Here is a 24,550-nt window from a genome sequence, read left to right as displayed (position 1 = left end):
TGAGAGTCCGCCTGCCGATGCAGGGGACACGGGTTTGTGCCCCGGTCTGGGAAGATCCCACATGCCACGGAGCGGCTAGGCCCATGAGCCATGGCCGCTGAGCCTGCGCGTCTGGAGCCTGTGCTCCGCAACAGGAGAGGCCACAACAGTGAGAGGCCCGCGTACCGCAAAAAAAAAACTTGACTTAAGGGCTAAATTTGTCTATATAATGCTGTTACTGGGTAAAGCAAGGCATACGTGCATGGTTCCAGCATACGTGCATGGTTCAGCCTCAAAACTTATGAGACCCAGTTCACTAGAAAGCCAGTAGATCTCAAATTATCAGTGGGAGGCAACCTATCATAGCCTAATCATTTCTGGTTTCCTCCCAAGTCCCTTCCTCTCTCCTTCTTTTTGACTCTTTTCCTCTCCATAATCAAAGGCTAGGGGCTCTTTCTACCAGTCTTTAAGCCAGTTACAGTGCCTCCTTCATGTTAGCATTGCTAGTACCTAGCATAGTGGCTGGAATATAGTAGCTGCTCACTAAACATTCACCAACTGAATAAATATCTGATAGTAGTAGTTCACAATGGAGGCTTCAAATCCCTCATAAGGGAATTAGATAAAGGTGGATAGGCTACTCTTATCTGAAACTGTCTAGAATTCTCGCTAATTCTTCCTTAAGAAAAGAAAACAAACAACATCTCACTTCAACGTATCACTTTTTTAAAAGTTCTCATTTGTATTCCATTGCCTATTTTAATAGAGGTAAGATTATTTCTATGTTTTTCCCTATATTTTGTTTAAAGTCCCACAAGAATTCCAGAGAGTTTAATTGCTCAGAGAAACACAGCCAGTAAGTTACCACCCGGATAGCCTTAGGTCTTCTGGATTCTGATGCCCAAGATCTCTGCATCACACTGTGGAAAAAAACATTCCCTGTAACCTTTGACCCTAAAAGTTGTTGCAGATATAAGGTAAGAACAAATGTTTTCAGTAACACCTGAGCAAATGCTCCCTATCCCTCCAACTGTCTCCTAGGCGTTTTTATAAGATTCCGTGAAAACCCAAAGGTGTCCAAGTGTTTCCCTCCACGTTCAAAAGTCAACCAGCTTTACTGAAAAATGAAACTAGAGAAGCCAAATTAAACATTAACTTGTTAAAAAAACACTTCACCAGAAGACTACCGTGAAGGCAGGCCAGCAGCAAACCAAGGAAAGGGCTACAATTTTGTCCTGCGTATTTTTTTAAAAGGCAAAAAAACAAGTTAAGGGTAAAGTTAGAGAGTTATCCACACATCCTTTCTTCCTCCAAATTCCATTTGTCACTTTCAGCCACTGCTCTGACTCTGTTCAGTGAATGGCAGTTCCCCTGGTATGGGGTGGGAACCCGAACTCTTTCAGGTATCCACACAGAAGCGTTGAACTTACTTCACACTCTGAGGAACTTGCCAAAGGATTTCACACCCTAAACCTCAACCCACCAGGTTTGTAAGTAGGAAATCCTGTGGAAATTAATTGGTGATTATCTAAGCCAGCTGGAACACACTATTTATATATAAACAGTTAAAATTTGTTGAGGTCTGCTTTGTGGCAGACATTATGATAGGTCTTCTGAGGTTTAACTCTCATTATTATCCTCTGAAGTTGTTACAGTCCCATTTTACTAGTTCAGAGTGTTTAATGCGACTGAGAACCCACCATTAACAGATGTGACTAGGATTGAAACCAAGGATTTGGAAAGTTAAGTTCAAAATCCACGCCCACCTAGAGGCACTAAACAATTGAATCTCTTCAAAAATTTAACATACGTGTCAAAACGATCCTAAGGTCGTATTAGAGCAAGCAAGATGAAATAGAATGGCAGAGACTGATATATAAAAATTACAGGACATAACGTTTGAGTTGTTTAAAGACGTAGCCGCGGGCTATTAACCATCCATACCTCAGAGAAGTAGACGGGTCCAGTCGCACCTATCTGCGCTGAAACACCAAGCCTCCCTTTCCTTAAGGGTAGTAGCTTTGGAATGCCAAACGTGGAAACGTTTCAGTGTGGGCAGCCCAGAGCTGGGTTCTTACCGTTCACACATCATCAGTAAGTGCCTCTCAAAAAAGCTTAAAGACAGTCCCTCCTCCACCTCCTTTGAACTAAAGTCCTGACCTCCAGAGTGGCTCAGGACAATCTATGGTTCAGTCTGTGTCCTTTCAACGTCAGGACCGAGTGACCCGCAATGGTTGCAAATGAATGAGATGAATGCTCAGAGCGTGGAGACGAAGCCACACGTCCATCCTCTCTATCAGGCAAAATCAGGGAAGGATGCCTTGGGGCGGGGCGCGTGGGAGCCGAATTAGAGCCACGTCCGCGTTCGCAGTCCACCATGCCCTCCCCGCGCTGCGCCCGCCGCACGGCTTTCCAGCCCATCCTCCTCCCCGGCCCCTCCGGCGCTCCTTACCCGCTCTCACCTGGGGCTCCAGATCTTCCCGGCCGGACGCACCAGCTCCCGGGCCCGGGATCTGCTAGCGGACGGAGCCCGCTGCCGCAGCCGCAGCCGCCCCCGGCCGAAGCCGCTGTAAAGTTTGCTCGGGGTCTCGCCCTCTCCTGCCTCGGCCCTGCCAGGGAAGCACCTCCCGGGTCTCTCCCGCGGCTGCCGCTTCCGAGGCCGCTCTCGGCGGCGCTGCAGCACCGGCCGGGCTCTGGCTGCCGAGGACGGCTCCTTGCGCGCGGAGGGCGGGGTCTCCCCGCTCAGCCCGCGCCGCGGCGCTCGGTGTTTACCGCGGCCCCGCGGCCCGCTCTCCCCGCCCGCCGCCCTGCGCGCTCCTGACATCATTCATTCTCTCACACCCTTGCCCGCCCACTCCGTTTCCAAACAGTGACTCACCCGGCGGCGCCCGCTCCCGCTGCTGTGGCTCTCCAGGCGCAGAGCGGAGCTCGAAAAACCGGCGCGACTTCTTGAGAAGTGAACCCTCAGCCGCGGCTCTCTGCTCCCAGCCGTTAAAGGTGCAGGGAAGGAGGGGCTTGGCAGGCGGGGCAGATTGACTCAGCGGGGAAAGGCTGGAGCGGACTTCCCTGAGCGGTGACAGAGAACAATCTGGGAAAGTTCTTTGGGTGCCACTCCCTGCAACTTTCAAGGGTGGGGCCGGGAAGAGATCCCCCCACCCCCGCACGTTGCCTTTCTCGGGAACGGTTTCCTGACGTCGGTGTGAGTGGGCTTGGGGCACCAGCGGTTATTCACTGGGTATTGCTTTGGCCTGGGTCAAAGAGTGGGTTTCCAGACCTCAAGGATTGCCGGGCAGGATTAGTCATGGGTCCGCACGATGGTAACTCTAGGTGAGAGCTGGAAGGGTTCACCAAGTTAATGAGGCTACTAATACTTTCCCTTAGGTGACTAACCACCATGTCATATGTCCTGTTAATTGATTTGCTTCTCATTAAGGATAGAAAACAGAAACCAAAATGAACAGTGAGAGAGTAGCTCTTTGCTCAGCGGAACACTGCGCTTTTCCGCAGCTTTTCGAGAGCACAAGACGGCGGTGTGAGATTTCTTTGATGAGCTCAGCAGTTATGTTTTTAGAAGGGGTGTTGCCTTCTTTAAAATGGTCAAGGCTCTACACTTTTTGGAGTTGCTATTCATACACCTGCTGGGCAGTTTTCAAAGTAAACGATGGCTGCCTCGGATTCTAACTAGGATGAATCAGAGGGAATTCGGTCAAATCCTTATTGAATTTAACTGACAGATATGTTTTATGTTAATTTCTACTTTCGGACAGGGTAATTATGCTTAGGATTTGCACTGGCTTATGGGTGATTACATATAGTCAACAAAAATAATCAAGAGACATGTCTGGGTGCTCAGTGCAGAAATCATGGAGGTAAACAATCATCTGTTTATGATAATACAACAGGATGGTAACAGAAAAACAAACAAAAAAAAAACACACAAAAAAACTTGCAGGACAGTCCCAAAACGGACAACTGTATGATGTCACTACAGGAGTTTCCCTGAAATGAAAACGCTCCTGAGTTAACCAGAGGTTCAACATCATTGTTGTGGAAAATGTACATCAAGGTACAGAAAGGTAACAACCCAGAACACCAACAATTGAAATGTATTTCACTTGGGTTTATGTTTCCTTTTCAATAGGAGTTCGTTTTTTACAAAACCCAGGCATTTTGCCCAGAAGGCACTAGCAAATGGATTGGCTTGCTAGGATGTAAAGTAAATAGAAATTCAAACCAACAGTTTTTATAGACCATCACAGATGTAATCAGAGGCTTGGGTGTCCTGTCCGCTGGTAACACAGAAGGACTAGATTCAAACGTGTAGCCACAGGAAAGTTTGAGTGAATATCCCACCTACTCCCTACTTTGTGACCCAAATGTTCAGGCATTATGGAGATATGTTTAAGTAAGATTTTCTACAGATCTCAGAAAATGATATTGTGGGCTTCGGGGTCTGTGTCCATGGGTGAAGTCAAAAAGCTCAAAAGAAGGCCTCCCATCCTGTGTGTCTTGTTGCAGATGTAAATCCTGCAGCTCTATCATACAAAGGTCTCTGTCTGTATGAGAGGCTGTTTAATGGGTAGTTTTAAATTTGCAGTTACTATTATGTCTCAGTTTAAATATCGTGAAATAAATAATTACGTGATTTTATTATACCACTTAAATATACCCCAGTAAATGTAATATTGAATAATATAATTGTGATTGAGTTCCATGAAGCTTTTCCATTCTATTCATTGTCAACATATGAGAAAGCAAATTATTCATCTTAATTTCCATGTTTTGAAAAACATTGATTGATTGTCTGTCTCACAGAAAGGTGATTTTTTTCTTCAACTGAACTTTTTGTTCATACAACATATCAAAGTTTACTAAGTCCCTGATTAATCACCTTCCGAAAATAATAATGCTGAATGTTCTAAAGGAGAGATAGGGCTGACAGTTGTGTTCCTGTCAATTTTTTTTCTAAACCAGTACATGCTGTAAAGCGAGTTTTACAGATATTTCTTTGGTATGATACAACATACTGGTTAAGTTAGGAAAACATACATATCTGTAGTACTTACCTGCTCTTATAATAACTCCTACTCTAGATGTACCTAAGTCATTGACTCAAGCAACAAATGTTTATTGAGTTCCCACTTTGTGCCCACATTGTTTGTCTAAGAATCACCATGTGCATCTTCTAAACATATGTCTCAGCAATGGGAATGTTTGCTTTTTTAGAAAAATTACCTAAGGATGTTTAGAGCAGTACTATTTGTAATTTCCCCAGGGTCCAGTGCCTGGCATGTAATTATTCAGTGAGTGAAATAAATGAATGAACAAGCCTCAAAGAACAAACTAATAGTGAAGTAATCCCATGTTATGAGATACTATATAGGCAATGGGAAAAAAAAAGAATAAAATAGTTCCATAGGCTCTTAGAAAACTCTGTGTTAAGTGAAAAATATGAGTTGATGAGAAATATATTCACCCACAATTTTTATGAATCAAACATAACTTCCGGGACTTCCCTGGTGGCACAGTGGTTAAGAATCCTTCTACCAATGCAGGGGACACGGGTTCGATCCCTGAACCAGGAAGATCCCACATGCCGCGGAGCAACTAAGACTGTATGCCACAACTACTGAGCCCACGTGCCACAACTACTGAAGCCTGCGCTCTGCAACAAGAGAAGCCACCGCAATGAGAAGCCCGTGCACCGCAACAAAGAGTAGCCCCCACTTGCCACAACTAGAGAAAACCCACACACAGCAACGAAGACCCAACGCAGCCAAAAATAAATAAATAAATAAAATTTAAAAAGCAAAAAAAAACCCCATAACTTCCCAGGGCTTCCCTTGTGGCACAGTGGTTAAGAATCCACCTGCCAATGCAGGGGACGCGGGTTCAAGCCCTGGTCCAGGAAGATCCCACGTGCTGTGGAGCAACTAAGCCCATGCGCCACAACTACTGAGCCTGTGCTCTAGAGCCCGTGAGCCACAACTACTGAAGCCTGCGCGCCTAAAGCCCATGCTCCGCAACAAGAAAAGCCACCGCAATGAGAAGCCCGCACACTGCAACGAAGAGCAGCCCCCTCTGGCCGCAACTAGAAGAAAGCCCGCATGTAGCAACTAAGACCCAAGGTAGCCAAAAAGAAAACACTTTTTAAAAAAGGAGGAAGACAGGTTTTAAAAAAAAAACAAATTCCCCCCAAAAAATCCAGAATCAAACTATATATTACCTCTTGCAACGAGATACAGTCAGCCCTCTGTATCTGCAGGTTCTGTAGCCTCCGATTCAACCAAGATCAAAAATATTCAGAAAAAAATTCCAGGAAATTCCAAAAAGCAAAACTTTAATTTGCAGTGCCAGCAATTATTTAGATAGCATTTACATTGTATTAGATATTATAAGTAATCTAAAGATGATTTAAAGTATATAGGAGGGTGTGCATAGGTTATATGCAAAATCTTTGCCATTTAATATAAGGGATTTGAGCATCCTTGGATTTTGGTATCCACCAGGGTCCTGGAACCAATACCCTGCAGATACTGAGGGCAACTGTATAGAAGGTAAGAATGGGAGGGGGAAACTAGTATTTCTGGACTATTTTTCAATAAGACATATTACTTTTGAAATCAAAAACGACAACACAAGCAATATTACAACTGAGAAGGCAGTAATACGAGTCCATGACATAAGGAAGCTTACTGTCTAGCTGGAGAGATAATAACACCCAGAACAATAGAGATTAAGGCTGATCACCCTCTGAATTTGGGGTTTCAGATATTTATTCTGTGCCAGGTCCATCCAAAGAGCAAACACCTACCGTTTATTGAGTACTTATTGTATGCCGGGGACTGTGCAAATTGCTTTACCTATATTATCTCATTTAACAATTTCAGCAACAATCTGAGATAGGTACTCATAATGCCCTTCTCTACATATAAGGTAACCAAAGAAAAGAGAGATTGTCATTTTCTGGAGATCACATTCAAGTAAGTAGCATCATGGGAATTCCCTGGCAGTCCAGTGGTTAGGACTCTGCACTCTCACTGCTGAGGGCCCAGGTTCAATCCCTGGTCAGGGAACTAAAACCATGCGACAAAAAAAAAAAAAAAAAAAGTAAGTGGCATCATTGGGGCATAAAACCAGGACCTTCTGGCCCTAAAGTTCATGCTTTTGGCCACTATTCCTTAAATTGCATCCACGCTGAGTGTTGTGCGCGGCGCTTCTGCACACGATCTCGGAGCTGAGGGGTCAGGCCCGGCTGTTTCATGCTAGGACCTGTGGTGTGAAGGGCCGTTGATGCAAGGTCTCTGCATGCCGCACCCTGGGAGCAAGTGAAACTAGACCAAGCGCGCAAGAAGAGGTTAAGACCTTATCACCTGGATTCCATCTTATTTTTCCTGGGGACCTCAGTGGACTTTTTGCCTGTGACTAATAAGAGGTCCAGTCACAGGCCAAATGGACTTCACTCCAATGCCATGCCAATCGTGGGCAGCAAGAAATGGAGCCATGGCTGCAGGAATTCACCAAGCCTTCTCCAGGCTGGCCAAGCAGGGCAGTTCTTGCCACCCTGGAGCGTGAAATTGCGGAGCCAACAATAAACTGACAAGGTCCAGCGCAGTCGGAGTTGAGCCGATGCAATTATGAAATAACCCCGTTTTGAAAGTGTGTTGTCCAGATGCCGCTACAGCTGAGTCTTTTCACAAACAGCAAACTCTTGACCATTTCTTGCATGTTCATACTCCCTCATGAGAAGTGGACATCCATAATCTGTGAAAGGATTCCAAAGTGAAATTGACACCATTGCACTGAAAATCTAGGCTATTGAAACCTAGATAGTCCTGGTTGGGGAGGGGGCAGAGTTATTATTATTTAGAAAAAAAACAACAGCTGTTTAATGATACCTTAGGAATTAGAAAAATTTCATGATTTGCCAAGATGAGCCAAATGTTGTGACACATTAAACACTGACATTGAAACATGCTCTAAAAAAAAAAAAAATTGCAGGCACACTGAGTAACAGGGGTAATAGAGGCTTCCCTGGTGGCGCAGTGGTTGAGAGTCCGCCTGCCGATGCAGGGGACACGGGTTCGTGCCCCGGTCCGGGAGGATCCCACATGCTGCGGAGCGGCTGGGCCCGTGAGCCATGGCCGCTGAGCCTGCGCATCCGGAGCCTGTGTTCCACAACGGGAGAGGCCACAACAGTGAGAGGCCCGCGTACCGCCAAAAAAAAAAATAAAATAAAATAAAGTAAGGTAATAGTACCATATTATGCTGCTATTGGAAAATGAAGAAAAAATGTATAAACACTGTTAACATTTTGGTGTCCAGTCTCCTTCCATTAGATTTCCATTGTTTAAGATAATTTCAACAACAGCATACAAATTATTCTTATTCTGATTTTTTTAAAAAAATTAGCACTATATCATATGCTCTTTCCTCAAGATTATTATTTTAGTGGCTGGAAGGTGTGCCAAAAAATATATATATATATGCTTGTACATGTATGTGTGTGCACTGAACTTGGTCTCTCTGAAATCTGGTAGTCTAGTTCTTGATTGGGGAGCAATTTAGTTTAATATTTTAATATTTTTCTACTAATGAAAATCCTTGGGCTATCTTTTTTAGAGTTAGTACTACTACACTATCTATACAGATGTTCTATATTAAAGGAAAGTGTTTTGGGTATTCAGAAGGGTAAATGAAATGTACTATTTGCCACATTTTATGAACATTACTGTCCATGCTGTTTCTGGACTGGAGGAAAATGAGGAGGGTGTAGGGACAGCAATACGCAGTTTTGCCGCAGTCCGGGTGTGACATGGTCGTGGTCTGCGTTAGGAGAGTAGTGATGGGAATGTAGAAGGTAGAGCAGATCTGAAGCATAATGGACAGAACTTGCAAATCAATTGGATGTGGGGATGGAGCCAAAGATGACTCCTACTTTTTTTGTTGACTTGAGCACTTGGGTGGATGGATGGTAGTGCCCTTATACCAGGACAAGGAATGCCAAGATAAGAACAGGTTTATGAAGGAAGATGATGAATTATATTTAAACATGATGACTTTGAGATCTGACACGTATAATTGGAGATGTCAAGTGGGGAGCTGATGATAGTAGTCTGGAACTCAGAAAAGAGCCAGGAACTTGCAGATATAAATTTGGGGAGAGTCAGCATATAGATAAGAAAGCCACAGGAGACCTTGGCAAAGATGGCGGAGTAGGAAGACCCTGAGCTCACCTCCTCTCATGGGCATACCAAAATTACAAATATTTAGAGAGCAACGTTTGATGAGAAAACCCAGAATCTACCAGAAAAGATCTTGTACAACTAAAGATATAAAGAAAGAAACAGCAATGAGATGGGTAGGAGGAGTGGAGTCACACACAGTACAGTCAAGACTCATACACCTAAGTGGGCGACCCACCAGTCCTGGGATCTCTGGGCCACGACCCCACACAGAAGCAGGCAGACACTGGCCCCAGGACCAGTGCAGCTCTGCAGCTTGACTTGTCAGGACCCAGCCAACGCACCAACCCTGGAAACCCCCAGGCCCCGGCCTGAACTAAGTGAAGTGGAGATAAGCAGTCTACCTGATAAAGAGTTCAAGGTGATGACTGTAAAGATGGTCAAAGAGCTCAGGAGAAAAATGGATGAACAGAGTCAGAAATTAGGAGTTTTTAACAAAGAGTTAGAAAATATAAAGAAGAATGAGAGATAAAGAATACAATAACTGAAATGAAAAATAAACTAGAAGGAATCAAGAGTAGATTAAATGATACAGAGAAATGTATCAGCGAGCTGGAAGATAGAGCTGTGGAAATCACTGAGGTTGAACAGAAAAAAGAATAAAAGGAAATGAGGACAGCTTAAGAGACTTCTGGCACAACATCAAGCATACTAACATTTGCATTATAGGAGTCCCAGAAAGAGGAGAGAGAGAGAAAGGGACTGAGAACATATTTGAAGACATAATAGCTGAATACTTACATAACCTGGGAAAGGAAGCAGACATCCAGGTCCAGGAAGCACAGAGAGTGCAAAACAGGATCAACCTAAGGAGGAACATACCAAGACACATTGTATTTTAGATGACAAAAATTAAAGATAAAGAGAGAATATTAAAAGCAGCAAGGGAAAAACAATAAATTACATACAAGGGAACTCCCATCAGGCTATCAGCTGACTTTTCGGCAGAAACTCTGCTGGCCAGGAGGGAATGGCACAACATATCTAAAGTGATGAAAAGGAAGAACATACAACCAAGAGTAATCCACCAGCAAGGCTTGCTTTCTGATTGGATGGAGAGATCAAAAGTTTTACAGATAAGCGGGGTGTGGGGGCGTGATAAATTGGGAGATTGGGATTGACATATATACACTAATATGTATTGAATGGATAACTAATAAGAACCTGCTGTATAAAAAAATAAATAAAATTCTAAAATTCAAAGAAAAAGTTTTACAGATAAGCAAAAGATAAGAGTTCAGCACCATCAAACCAGCTTTACAAGAAATGTTAAAGGGATTTCTCTAAGTGAAAAAGAAAAGGCTACAACTAGAAACGTGAAAATTACAAAAAAGAAAAACCTCATTGGTAAAGGCAGATATATAGAAAAGGTAGTAAATCAACCATGTGCAAAATTAGCAGGAAGGTTAAAAGACAAAAGTAGTAAAACTATTTATATCTGTGATAAGCAGTTAAGGGATACACAAAACAAAAAGATGTAAAATATGATGTCAAAAACAGTAATGATGGGGGGAGGAGAGTAAAAATGGAGGGTTGTTACAGTGCACTTGAAATTAAGACATCAGCAACTTAAAATAATCATGTATATATAAAGATTGCTATATATAAACCTCATGGTAACCATGAACCAAAAACCTAATATAGAGACATAAAAAATAAAGAGAAAGGAATTCAAACATAACACTAAAGAAAATCATCAAATCATGAAGAGAGCAAGAGAAAAAGAAAGAAACAGCGAAGAACTACAAAAACACCCAGAAAACAATTAACTGAATGAGATTAAATACAACCTATCTGTAATTACTTTAAATGTAAATGACTAAATGTCCCAATCAAAAAACTTAGGGTGACTGACTTTCAGTCTAAGTGACAGTAAGTCACCCCAACTATGGAAACACTGGGCTATGAAATCATGCCTGTTAGCTCAGACTGGAGTGTGTCCTATGAGCATCCCTCCTACTCCTTACAGAAGGCCAAGATGGTGCCCCAGAGCTGCTCCTCAAAGTGCACCCACCAGCTAAGCCTGAGTTTTTTGGTTTTTTTTTTTTTTTTTTTTTTTGCGGTACGCAGGCCTCTCACTGTTGTGGCCTCTCCCGTTTGTGGAGCACAGGCTCCGGACGTGCAGGCTCAGCGGCCATGGCTCACCGGCCCAGCCGCTCCGCGGCACGTGGGATCTTCCCAGACCGGGGCACGAACCCGTGTCCCCTGCATTGGCAGGCGGACTCTCAACCACTGCGCCACCAGGGAAGCCCTGAGTCTGAGTTTTGTCTCTCTAAATGTTAAAAAAAATAACATAAGGAGAAAAGGACATTCCCCACTAAATGTAAACACTTTGCATAAGCTTCATAGGGCAAGAGTGCAATCAACAACTATTTAAAGTGAATCTTCCTTTCATCCACCTCTCGTTTTTTTCCTTAAATGAGGAAACACATTGGTCTAGCAAGGATAGTATCTGTGCCTTGAAGATAGCAATTATAGAATGGATCCATCTAAAATATCGTATTCTGCATTTTGTTGCTTTGTTTGTTTAGAGAGGGTAATACCAAACAGTCTTCAAAGAAAATGAGGTGAAGACCAAGTGCTTCAACAATCAAGAACATCTATGTTTTGAGATGGGTGTGTGGTGAAGCATGCTTTTGGGGTTTTCTGTATTTAGGAGATTCTGAGTTCTTGACTGTTGGCCAAATTTCAAGCAAGTAAAAATCAGTGCAGTCTGTATATTTTTCTAAGTTTACCCAGAAAAATGCTCTGTTCCTTCTGTGGCACATGCTTATGCTGCTGAAAGCTAAATCCTCAAAATAAAACCTGAGGGGACTAATAATTCATTAAAGTAAATCAATGGTGTCTCTACTAATTCCTATCCTGTAGAAGAATTTTTGGTAGTGGATAAATAACATACCCTGGGCAGGTGAGCTCAACCTGGTAGATAAAAGTTTGCTTTGGGGCTTCCCTGGTGGCACAGTGGTTGAGAGTCCGCCTGCCGATGCAGGGGACACGGGTTCGTGCCCCGGTCCGGGAAGATCCCACATGCCGCGGAGCGGCTGGACCCGTGAGCCATGGCCGCTGAGCCTGCGCGTCCGGAGCCTGTGCTCCGCAACGGGAGAGGCCACAGCAGTGAGAGGCCCGCGTACCACCAAAAAAAAAAAAAAAAAAAAAAAAGTTTGCTTTGGTCACAGTTGCCTATGAATATAGGTTTCAAAATAAACATAAAGGCTTAACTTAGAATTTCATTATGTTTTAGAATCATCACTGCCTTAATGTTCAAACATCTAATTAAGTTCTCTTAGTAAGGAGAAATGCACGTTTGTTTATGGCTTTTTGTGAATATATACGCAGTGATCTATGGCTTTAAAAAAATTCTGTGTTTCTGTGACAATGTTTGTTAATCCAGCCAATGGAGTTATTTACAGAAAAATGTAGCATGTAGTAGTTTTTCATGTACAAGTAAGAACTGTTTCCCCCCAAAACCTTAGTTACCTGAATTGTTCTAAGATTATTTGTAAAATCTGAAACTCAGTGATTAAAGAGAAGTGAGAATTCTAAAACACAAACAAACAAAAAACTTAGGGTGACTGAATGGATAAAAAAAGCAAGACCTATCTATATGCTGCCTACAAGAGACTCACTTCAGATCTAAAGACACACAGAGACTGAAAGGGAAGGGATGGAAAAAGATGCAATATGCAAATGGAAATCAAAAGAAAGTCAGGGTAGCAATATTTATATCAAGACAAAATAGACTTTTATTTGTTTGTTTGTTTTTGCGGTACACGGGCCTCTCACTGTTGTGGCCTCTCCCGTTGCGGAGCACAGGCTCCGGACGCGCAGGCCCAGCGGCCATGGCTCACAGGCCCAGCCGCTCCGCGGCATGTGGGATCCTCCCGGACCGGGGCATGAACCCGTGTCCCCTGCATCGGCAGGCGGACTCTCAACCACTGCACCACCAGGGAAGCCCCAAAATAGACTTTTAAATGAAGACTGTAACAAGAGACAAAGAAAGACATCACATAATGTTCAAGGGATCAATCCAAGAAGAATATATAACAATTGTAAATATGTATGCACCCAAGTTAGGAGCACATAAACACATAAGGCAAATATTAACAGACATAAAGGGAGAAATCAATGGCAAAGCAATAATAGGAGAGGAATTTAACACCCCACTTACATCAATGGACAGATCATCCAGACAGAAAAAAATCAATAAGGACACATAAAACAAATACACACATATATATATATACATATATATATATATATATATATATATATATATATATATAAACATTCCATCCCAAAGCAGCAGAATACACATTCTTTTCAAGTGCACATGGAACATTCTCCAGGGCAGATCACATACTAGACCACGAAAGAAAACAAAACAAGCCTTGGTAAATTTAAGAAAATTTAAATTATACCAAACATTTTTTCCAACCACAACGGGATGAGACTAGAAATCAACTAAAAATAACAAAAAAAATGTAGATAACAAAAACACATGGAAGCTAAACAATATGCTACTAAACAACCAATGAATCACTGAAGGAATCAAACAAGAAATAAAAAAATACCTAGAGGGCTTCCCTGGTGGCGCAGTGGTTGAGAGTCCGCCTGCCAATGCACGGGACGCGGGTTCGTGCCCAGTCCGGGGGGATCCCACATGTCGTGGAGTGGCTGGGCCCATGAGCCATGGCCGCTGAGCCTGCGTGTCCGGAGCCTGTGCTCCGCAACGGGAGAGGCCACAGCAGTGAGAGGCCCGTGTACGGCAAAAAAAAAAAAGGAAAAAAAATACCTAGAGACAAATGAAAATGAAAACACAATAATCCTAAATCTATGGAATGCAGCAAAAGCAGTTCTAATAGGGAAGTTTATAGTGATACAAGCCTACCTCAGGAAACAAGAAAAATCTCAAATAAATAACCTAACCCTACACGTAAATTAATTAGAAAAAGAACAAACACAAAACAAAGTTAGTGGAAGGAAAGAAATCATAGAGATCAGAGCAGAAATTAATGAAATAGAGACAAAGAAAAAAAGAAAGAAAGAAGGAAAGAAAGAAAGGAATAAAGAAAGAAAAGAAGGAAGGAAGGAAGGAAGGAAGAAAGAAAGAGAGAAAGAAAGAAAGAAGGAAGGAAGGAAGGAAGGAAGGAAACAAAGAAAGAAAGAAAGAAGGAAAAGAAAAGATCAGTAAAACTAAGAGCTGGTTCTTTGAAAACATAAAATTGATAAACCTTTAGCTGCACTCATCAAGACAAAAAGAGGGCCCAAATCAATAAAATCAGAAATGAAAAAGGAGAAATTACAATGGACACCACAGAAACACAAAGCATCATAAGAGATTACTATGAACAACTGTATGCCAATAAAATGGACCACCTAGAAGAGATGGACAAATTCCTAGAAATGTACAATCTCCCAAGACTGAATCAGGAAGAAATAGACAATATGAACAGACCAATTACCAGTAATGAAATTGAATCAGTAATTTAAAAACTCCCAACAAAACAGTATGGAGGTTCCTTAAAAAACTAAAAATAGAACTACACTATGACCCAACAGGCCCACTACTGGGCATATACCCAGAGAAATCCATAATTCAAAAAGATACATGCACTACAATGTTCATAGCAGCCCTATTTATAAAAGCCAGGACATGGAAGCAACCTAAATGTCCATCAACAGAGGAATGGATAAAGAAGATGTGGTACATATATACAATGGAATATTACTCAGCCATAAAAAGGAATGAAATTGGGTCATTTGTAGAGATGTGGATGGACCTAGAGAGTATCATACAGAGTGAAGTCAGAAAGAGAAAAACAAATATTGTATATTAATGCATATATGTGGAATCTAGTAAAATGGCATAGATGACCTTATTTGCCAAGCAGAAATAGAGACATGGACACAGAGAACAAATGTATGGATACCAAGGGGGAAAGGGGTGGGATGGGAGGAATTGGGAGATTGGGATTGACACATATATGCTATTGATGCTATGTATTAAATAGACAACTGATGGGAACATACTGTATAGCACAGGGAACTCTACTTAATGCACTGTGGTATCCTAAATGGGAGGGTAATCCAAAAGGGAGGGGATATATGTATATATATGGCTGATTCATTTTGCAGTGCAGTAGAAGCTAACACAACATTGTAAAGCAACTATACTCCAATTAAAAAACAACAAAAAACAACTCCCAAACAAAAGTCCAAAGCTAGATGGCTTCACAGGTGAATTCTCCCAAGCATTTACAGAAGAGTTAACCCTATTTTTCTCAAACTATTCCAAACAATTGTAGAAAAATTGTAGAGGAAGGAATGCTTCCAAACTTATTCTACGAGACCAGCATCACCCTGATAACCAAAATCAAACAAAGATATCAAAAAAAAGAAAGAAAGAAAATTACAGGCCAATATCACTGATGAACACACATGCAAAAATTCTCAACAAAATATTAGCAAATCAAATCCAACAATACATTAAAAGGCTAATACACCATGATCAAGTGGGATTTATCTCAGGGATGCAAGAATGGTTCAGTATCTGCAAATAAATCAATGTGATACACCACATTAATAAAGTTAAGAATAAAAATCATATGAACATCTCAGTAGATGCAGAAAAAATTTTTGAAAAAATTCTACATCGATTTATGATAAAAACTCTACACATACACACACACACATACTCTACACAAAGTGGTATATAGAGAACATAACTCAACATAATAAAGGCCATATATGATAAGCTGACGGTTAACATGATACTTAACAGTGAAAAGCTGAAAGCTCTTCCTCTAAGAACAAGAACAAGACAAGGATGCCCACTTTCACTATTTTTATTCAACATAGTATTAGAAGTTCTAGCCACAGCAACCAGACAAAAAAAAAGAAATAGAAGGAATCCAAATTGAAAATATACACACTACTATATATAAAATAGATAACCAACAAGGATCTACTGTAGGGACTTCCCTGGTGGCACAGTGGTTAAGAGTCTGCCTGCCAGTGCAGGGGACATGGGTTCGAGCCCTGGTCTGGGAAGATCCCACATGCCGCGGAGCAACTAAGCCCGTGTGCCATAACTACCAAGGCTGCGCTCTAGAGCTGCAAGCCACAGCTACTGAGCCCACGTGCTGCAACTACTGAAGCTCACGCCCCTAGAGCCCATGCTCCACAATAAGAGAAGCCACCACAATGACAGCACATGCACCACAACAAAGAGCAATGAAGACCCAATGTAGCCAAAAATAAATAAATAAATAAATAAATAAAGGATCTACTGTATACACAGGGAACTATACTCATTATCTTGTAATAACCTATAATGAAAGAAAATCTAAAAAAGACTATATATATCACACACACACACACACACATATATGAATTGCTTTGTTGTACACCTGAAACTAGCACAACATTGTAAAATTGTAAATCAACTACATTTCAATAAAAACTAAAAAAAATAAAGGCATTATATTAAACCATTTGAATTAAGGACACTTGTTATGCAGCAATAGCTAAGTGATACAATAATCAAAGCAAACAGCAATAAAGGAAATTGTAATTTTTTTTTTGGCTCCATTGTGTCTTTGTTGCTGCGCGTGGGCTTTCTCTAGTTGTGGCTAATGGGGGCTACTCTTCATTGCAGTGCATGGGCTTCTCATTGCGGTGGCTTCTCTTGTTGCAGAGCATGGGCTCTAGGCACACGGGCTTCAGTAGTTGCAGCACACGAGCTCAGTAGTTGTGGATCATGGGCTCTAGAGTTGTGGCTCATAGGCTCAGTAGTTGTGGCACACAGGCTTAGTTGCTCCACTGCATGTGGGATCTTCCCGGACCAGGGGCCGAACCTGTGTACCCTGCATTGGCAGGCAGATTCTCAACCACTGCACCACCAGGGAAGCCCAGGGTAACTGTAATTTTTTTTTAAAAAAAGGAATCAAAATTAGGAAGGAAGAAGTAAAACGGTCACTGCAGATGACATGATACTATACACAGAAAATCATCAAGATGCCACCAAAAAAATACTAGAGCTCATCAATGAATTCAGTAAAATTTAGGATACAAAATTAATATGCAGAAATCAGTTGCATTTCTAAAACTAACAACTACAAGAAAGAGAAATTAAGGAAACAATCCCATTTACAATCTCATCAAAAAGAATAAAATACCTAGGAATAAATCTAACTGTACTTAGAAAACTTAAGATGGGACTTCCCTGGTGGTCCAGTGGTTAAGACTCCATGCTCCCAATGCAGGGGGCATGGGTTTGATCCCTGGCCAGGGAACTAAGATCCTGCATGCCATGCAGTGTGGCCAAAAAAAAAAACCCGTAAGATACTGATGAAAGAAATTGAAGGCAACACAAACAGATGGAAAGATACACTGTGTTCATGGATTAGAAAAATTAATAATTGTTAAAATGACCATAGTAGCTACCCAAGGCAATCTACAGATTCATTGCAACCCCTTTCAAAATACCAATGGCATTTATCAGAGATCTAGAAAAAATAATTTTAAAATGTGTATGGAAGCACAAAAGATCCCGAATAGTCGAAACAATCTTGAGAAAGAAGAACAGAGCTGGAGGTATCATGCTCCCTGACTTCAGACTATACTACAAAGCTACATCAATCAAAACAGTATGGTACTGGGGCTTCCCTGGTGGTGCAGTGGTTAAGAATCTGCCTGCCAGTGCAGGGGACACGGGTTTGAGCCCTGGTCCAGGAAGATCCCACATGTCACAGAGCAACTAAGCCCGTGAGCCACAACTACTGAAGTCTGCACTATTAGATCCTGTGCTCTGCAACAAGAGAAGCCACTGCAATGAGAAGCCCATGCACCACAACAAAGAGTAGCTCCCATTTGCGGTAACTGAAGAAAGCCCGTGTGCAGCAACGATCCAATGCAGCCAAAAATTAAAAATAAATAAATAAATTTTTTAAAAACAAAAAAACACTATGGTACTGGCACAACAGACACATAGATCAATGGAACAGAATAGAGACCCCAGAAATAAACCCACGTCTTATGGTCAACTTATCTACGACAAAGGAGGCAAGAATATACAATGGAGGAAAGACAGTCTCTTCAATAAGTGACGCTGGGAAAACTGGACAGCTACATGTAAAAGAATGAAATTAGAACATTTTCTCATACCATATACAAAAATGAACTCAAAATGGATTAAAGACCTAAATGTTAGACTGGAAAGCATAAAACTCAGAAAAAAACACAGGCAGAACAGTCTTTGTCATAAATTGTAGCAATACTTTTTTGGATCTGTCACCTAAGGCACATGAAACAAAAGAAAAAGTAAACAAATGGGACCTAATTAAACTTAAAAGCTTTTGCACAGCAAAGGAAACAATTGACAACAAAAGGACAACATACTGAAGGGTAGAAAATATTTGTAAGTGATCTGAACAATACGGGGTTGATGTTGAAAGTATCTAAGCAGCTCACAGTACTGAATATCAGAAATAGAAAAAACTGGGCAGAAGGTCTGAACAGACGTTTTTCCAAAGAAGACATACCAATGCCAAACAGGCACATGAAACAATTCTCAAAATCACTAATCATCGGAAAAATGCAAACTGAAACCACAATGAGATATCACCTCACACCTGTCAGAAGGGCTGTCATCAAAAAGACCACAAATAAAAAATGTTGGTGAGGATGTGGAGGAAAGGGACCCCTTGGACATAGTTGGTGGGAATGTGAGTTGGTGCAGCCACTGTGGAAAACAATATGGAGGGTCCTCAAAAAGCTAAAACTAGAACTACTGTATGATCTAGCAATTCCCCTCCTGGGCATATATCTGAAGAAAATTAAAACATTAACTTGAAAAGATACACGCACCCCAATGTTCATAGCAGCATTATTTATAATTGCCAAGATATCAAAGCAACCTAAGTGTCCATCAACAGATGAATGGATAAAGAAGATGTGGTATACATATAAAATGGAATACTACTCAGCTATTAAAAGGAATGAACTTTTGCCATTTGCAGCAACAGGGCTGGACCTGGAGGGTACTGTGCTTAGTAAAATAAGTAAGATACAGAAAGACAAATACTGAATGTTATCATTTATATGTGGAAATGTGGAATCTAAAAATTTAAACAAAAGAATGAATACAAGACAGAAATAGTCTATATAGAGAACAAACTGTGTTTACCAGTGTGGAGAGGGAAAGGATGGGGCAAGATAGGAGTAGTGGATTAAGAGATACAAACTACTATGTACAAAATAAATAAGCAACAAGGATATATTGTACAGCACAGGGAATATAGCCAATATTTTATAATAACTATAAATGGAGTATAAGCTATAAAAATAGTGAATCACTGTGCTGTACACCTGAAACTAATATAATATTGTAAATCAATTATACCTCAATTAAAAAAAAAAGCAAGCCATAGGAAAAAATGAGATGGCCTGGAAAAAGAATACAGAGTGTCTAAGAGAGAACCCAAAATTTTAGGTTTGGTAAAGAACACCGCAGATGATGCTGTAAATTCATAACTAGAGCAACAGGAAGAAGACCAGAAGAGTGCAGTATCCAGGATAACAAGGAAAAGACTTTTTGAGAAAGGTAGAATGGCCATCTATAATATATCGGATGCTCCTGAGAGCTCAGGTAAAATAAAGATGTAAAAGTCCACTGGATTTGGTAACACAGAGGTCTTTGTTAGCCTTAGCCAGAGGGAGTTCGGTTATGCTATGTTGAGTGGAATCCTGGTTGAGTGGGAGTGAAAAAGAGCCGGGTTCAGCAGCAGGCCAGTGAGCTGTCTTCCTGGAGGGCTGATCTATAAGGGGTGGTAAAGCAGTATCAGAATAAATTTGTAAAATAAACTTGGGTTGGTGGGAAATGAGGGCTAATGGTATAGGTTTTCTTTCTGAGTTGAGGAAAACTTTCTACAATTGACTGCTGATGGGAAGGAATCAGTAAGGGGGTTGAGGAAGGAGACAACGGGGAGCATAATCAATAGTCAAAGTTCTGAAGTCAAGAGGAGATGGTATTCAGAACAGATGGAAGGAATGGCCTGGGAGATGAGAAAGAACAGCTAGTCCAATACAACAAGAGGGAAAAAGGAAGAAAGAGAAGCATGGGAGTGACACAGTTATGTTTGTAGACTGCGTGTAGAAAGTTGAACTCACCCCTTTGTTGTTTTTTTTTTTGTTTTTGGGGTTTTTTTTTTGCGGTACGCGGGCCTTTCACTGTTGTGGCCTCTCCGGTTGCGGAGCACAGGCTCCGGACGCGCAGGCTCAGCGGCCATGGCTCACGGACCCAGCCGCTCCGCGGCATGTGGGATCTTCCCAGACCGGGGCACGAACCCGTGTCCCCTGCATCGGCAGGCGGACTCTCAACCACTGCGCCACCAGGGATGCCCTGAACTCACCCCTTTGGATGCTTCCATTTTTCTGTGAGTCAGGAGGTGTGTATTAGTTTTCTATTGTTGCTGTAACAAATGATCGCAAACTTACTAGCTTGAAATAACACAAATGTATTAGCTCACAGCTGTGCTGGTCTGTTGGTTTCTCTGCTCCAAGTTTCAGCAGGTTCTGGCAGGCTTCCAAACTCCTCAGGTCATTAGCAGAATCTAGTTCTTTCCGCTTGCGGAACAAAGGTTTCCATTTCCCTGCTGGCTGTCAGCTGGGGGGTGGGGGGGTCACCTTTGGCAGCAGAGGCATCTGTCCCAGAGCTAGCCACAGCATGTTGAATCCTTCTCACAACTGGAATCTTTCTTACTTCTCTGCCACATCTCTTTGCCTCCGCTGGAGAAAGTTCTCTGTTTTTAAGGAGCATGTGATTAAATTGGGCCCACCTGGATAATTCAGGATACTTTTTCTATTGTAAGACCCATAATCTTAATTATATCTGCAAAGTCCCTTTTGCCATGTAATGTAACATATTCACAGGTTGTAGGGATTAGGGCATGGACATCTTTGGGAGGCCCATTCTGCTGAGCGCAAAGTGACATCATCAACTGAGAACAGGAAGTGGAAGACGTGAGAGGTTTTAGAGAGAATGGGAAAAGTTTGAAGTAACCACACTGGAGAGTAAGAACATGAACTGACTAGAGAAACTCTGTAAATGTGACAGATGGCACGGTTGGGGCCATGGTGATACCAAGAGTGGCTTTCTCTAGCAGCACTCAGCCACTTGGGCATGGCGCAGAGAATGGGAGTAGTGATGGAATAGACAGGCAAAGGGTCTCTATTCTGTTCCAATCTATGTGTCTGTTGTGCCAGTGCCATATGGTTTTTTTGTTTTTAATAAATTTATTTTTAATTTTTGGCTGCACTGGATCTTCACTGCTGCACGCGGGCTTTCTTCAGTTGCAGCAAGCGGGAGTTACTCTGTTGCAGTGCACTGGCTTCTCATTGCAGTGGCTTCTCTTGTTGCAGAGCACGGGCTCTTATAGCGCAGGCTTCAGTAGTTGTGGCTCACGGGCTCTAGAGTACAGTCTCAGTAGTTGTGGCGCATGGGCTTAGTTGCTCCGCGGCATGTGGGATCTTCCCAGACCAGGGCTCCAACCCGCGTCCCCTGCATTGGCAGGCGGATTCTTAACCACTGAGCCACCAGTGAAGTCCCTCCTTCCATTTTAATATTGAGATCTGTCATATCGACGGCTCCAGGTGGTCTTTATGTGGTCAGCATCCAAGGGATCGAGAGAATAGTACCAAAGGTGCATCAGTCGGGGGAATCTGGCTGGTTGAAATATAGTACTTGAATCAGAAGTAAGGGCTGGTCTAACCTCTGGGGTCTGTGTATATGCCTGATTGGCTAACTTGGAGTTTGCTTTGTTTTTACTCTTTGACCCTCACTTCTACCATAAAGGGGTAAGTGTTCGGACCACATGAGAAATGGCAGATATATTTCTGAGAGTCTCCTGGAGGGTAGTGGGAACAGGTGCCTTGGAAAATTCAGCAACAGCAAAAAGGAGGCCTGCATGATAATGACTTGATTCCCACAGAGGTTAGCCTGGAGCAGCATTGCCCAAACTAGCCAGTTTGCTAAATACCATCATCATGTGGGGCCCACCCATGACTCAATGAATCTTCAGGGGACGGATTCCTGACACCATGTTAAGTAAGTGCCTGAGGTGATTCTTTTTTTTTGCCACACCACGTGGGCTTAGCTCCCTCCTGACCAGGGATTGAACCCAACTCCCCTGAGGTGATTCTTTTTTTTTTTTTTTTTTTGCGGTACGCAGGCCTCTCACTGTTGTGGCCTCTCCCGTTGCGGAACACAGGCTCCAGACGCGCAGGCCCAGTGGCCATGGCTCACGGGCCCAGCCGCTCCGCGGCATGTGGGATCTTCCCGGACCGGGGCACGAACCTGTGTCCCCTGCATTGGCAGGCGGACTCTCAATCACTGCGCCACCAGGGAAGCCCTGAGGTAATTCTTATGCTGAGGAAAAACTTGGAAAATTTTAACTTAAGGCAATGATTCTCTACCTTTTTCCCTATATAGTTGAGCAAATTTCCCTATATAGTTGTGTAATTTGCTCAATAATAATTATTATTATTTCTAATAATAAGAAATATCAGCCATAATTTTCAATCAGGGACCACGCCCTCCTGGACGGGGCTATCAGAATTACAAGACTGTCTGGGATTGGGTAAGAAGGAGGAACGAAGGGAGCCTAGTGTGGATTTAAGTCGCTTTAAACAGATTCTCCAGAGAAACTGAGGCTCCTTCTCACTAGGGAGGGTCATCCTCCACCACCCTACTTCCAACCTCCTTCTCTGTTTGACAGTCACTGGTCTGGACTCTAGCCAAGAGGAAGAGAATTCACTAATGAGCTTAATAGTTATATTCTGCTGTTTAGAGTGTTCTATGACATAATTCTGGTCAGGCTGCCTCTAGAAAGCCAGTCACCTTGCGATTCTAGCAAAGTTGAGTTTTAAGCCTACCAAACTAAAGACTGGACTTCACAGACTGGTGCCCAAAATGACCCCCTGTAGAACACATCTGGACAGCTTGCTAGCCTCCCAGGCCTCACTCTCCTTCTTCATTGGCTGGATCTCCAGCTGTATCCCTGGTTATATTCCAATTAGAATGTGCATACACACACATCTTCCTCCATATGGTTTATTAAGGCACTGTATATGATTTGTTTTTACTGTGATTTTTTAAATTATTCACACTTTAATATTAATATTGTTAATAGTGATAACAATAAGGCCATTATCTACATAACTTTTACAGTTTACAAACTGTTTACATAAGGGTACTGTACATGATGATATCGCCTTACTCCAATTTGACCTTAAAAGGGACGGGACAGAAATATAGATCAATGGAACAGGATAGAAAGCCCAGAGATAAACCCATGCACATATGGTCACCTTATCGTTGATGAAGGAGGCAAGAATATACAGTGGAGAAAAGACAGCCTCTTCAATAAGTGGTGCTGGGAAAACTGGACAGCTACATGTAAAAGAATGAAATTAGAACACTCCCTAATACCATACACAAAAATAAACTCAAAATGGATTAAAGACCTAAACGTAAGGCCAGACACTATCAAACTCTTAGAGGAAAACATAGGCAGGACACTCTATGACATAAATCACAGCAAGATCCTTTTTGACCCACCTCCTACAGAAATGGAAATAAAAACAAAAATAAACAAATGGGACCTAATGAAACTTCAAAGCTTTTGCACAGCAAAGGAAACCATAAACAAGACCAAAAGACAACCCTCAGAATGGGAGAAAATATTTGCAAATGAAGCAACTGACAAAGGATTAATCTCCAAAATTTACAAGCAGCTCATGCAGCTCAATAACAAAAAAACAAACAACCCAATCCAAAAATGGGCAGAAGACCTAAATAGACATTTCTCCAAAGAAGATATACAGATTGCCAACAAATACATGTGAGAATGCTCAACATCATTAATCATTAGAGAAATGCAAATCAAAACTACAATGAGGTATCATCTCACACCCATCAGAATGGCCATCATCAAAAAATCTAGAAACAGTAAATGCTGGAGAGGGTGTGGAGAAAAGGGAACACTCTTGCACTGCTGGTGGGAATGTAAATTGATACAGCCACTATGGAGAACAGTATGGAGGTTCCTTAAAAAACTACAAATAGGGCTTCCCTGGTGGCGCAGTGGTTGAGAGTCCGCCTGCCGATGCAGGGGACGCGGATTCGTGCCCCGGTCCGGGAAGATCCCACATGCCGCGGAGCGGCTGGGCCCATGAGCCGTGGCCGCTGGGCCTGCAGGTCTGGAGCCTGTGCTCCTCAACGGGAGAGGCCGCAGCAGTGAGAGGCCCGCATAGCGCAAAAAAAAAAC

The sequence above is a fragment of the Grampus griseus genome (genome assembly GCF_964374135.1).
Source record: "Grampus griseus genome assembly, chromosome: 4".
NCBI classification, from domain to species: domain Eukaryota; kingdom Metazoa; phylum Chordata; class Mammalia; order Artiodactyla; family Delphinidae; genus Grampus; species Grampus griseus.
The sequence above is the reverse complement of the archived record's forward strand: the minus strand, read 5'-3'. Positions refer to the sequence as shown.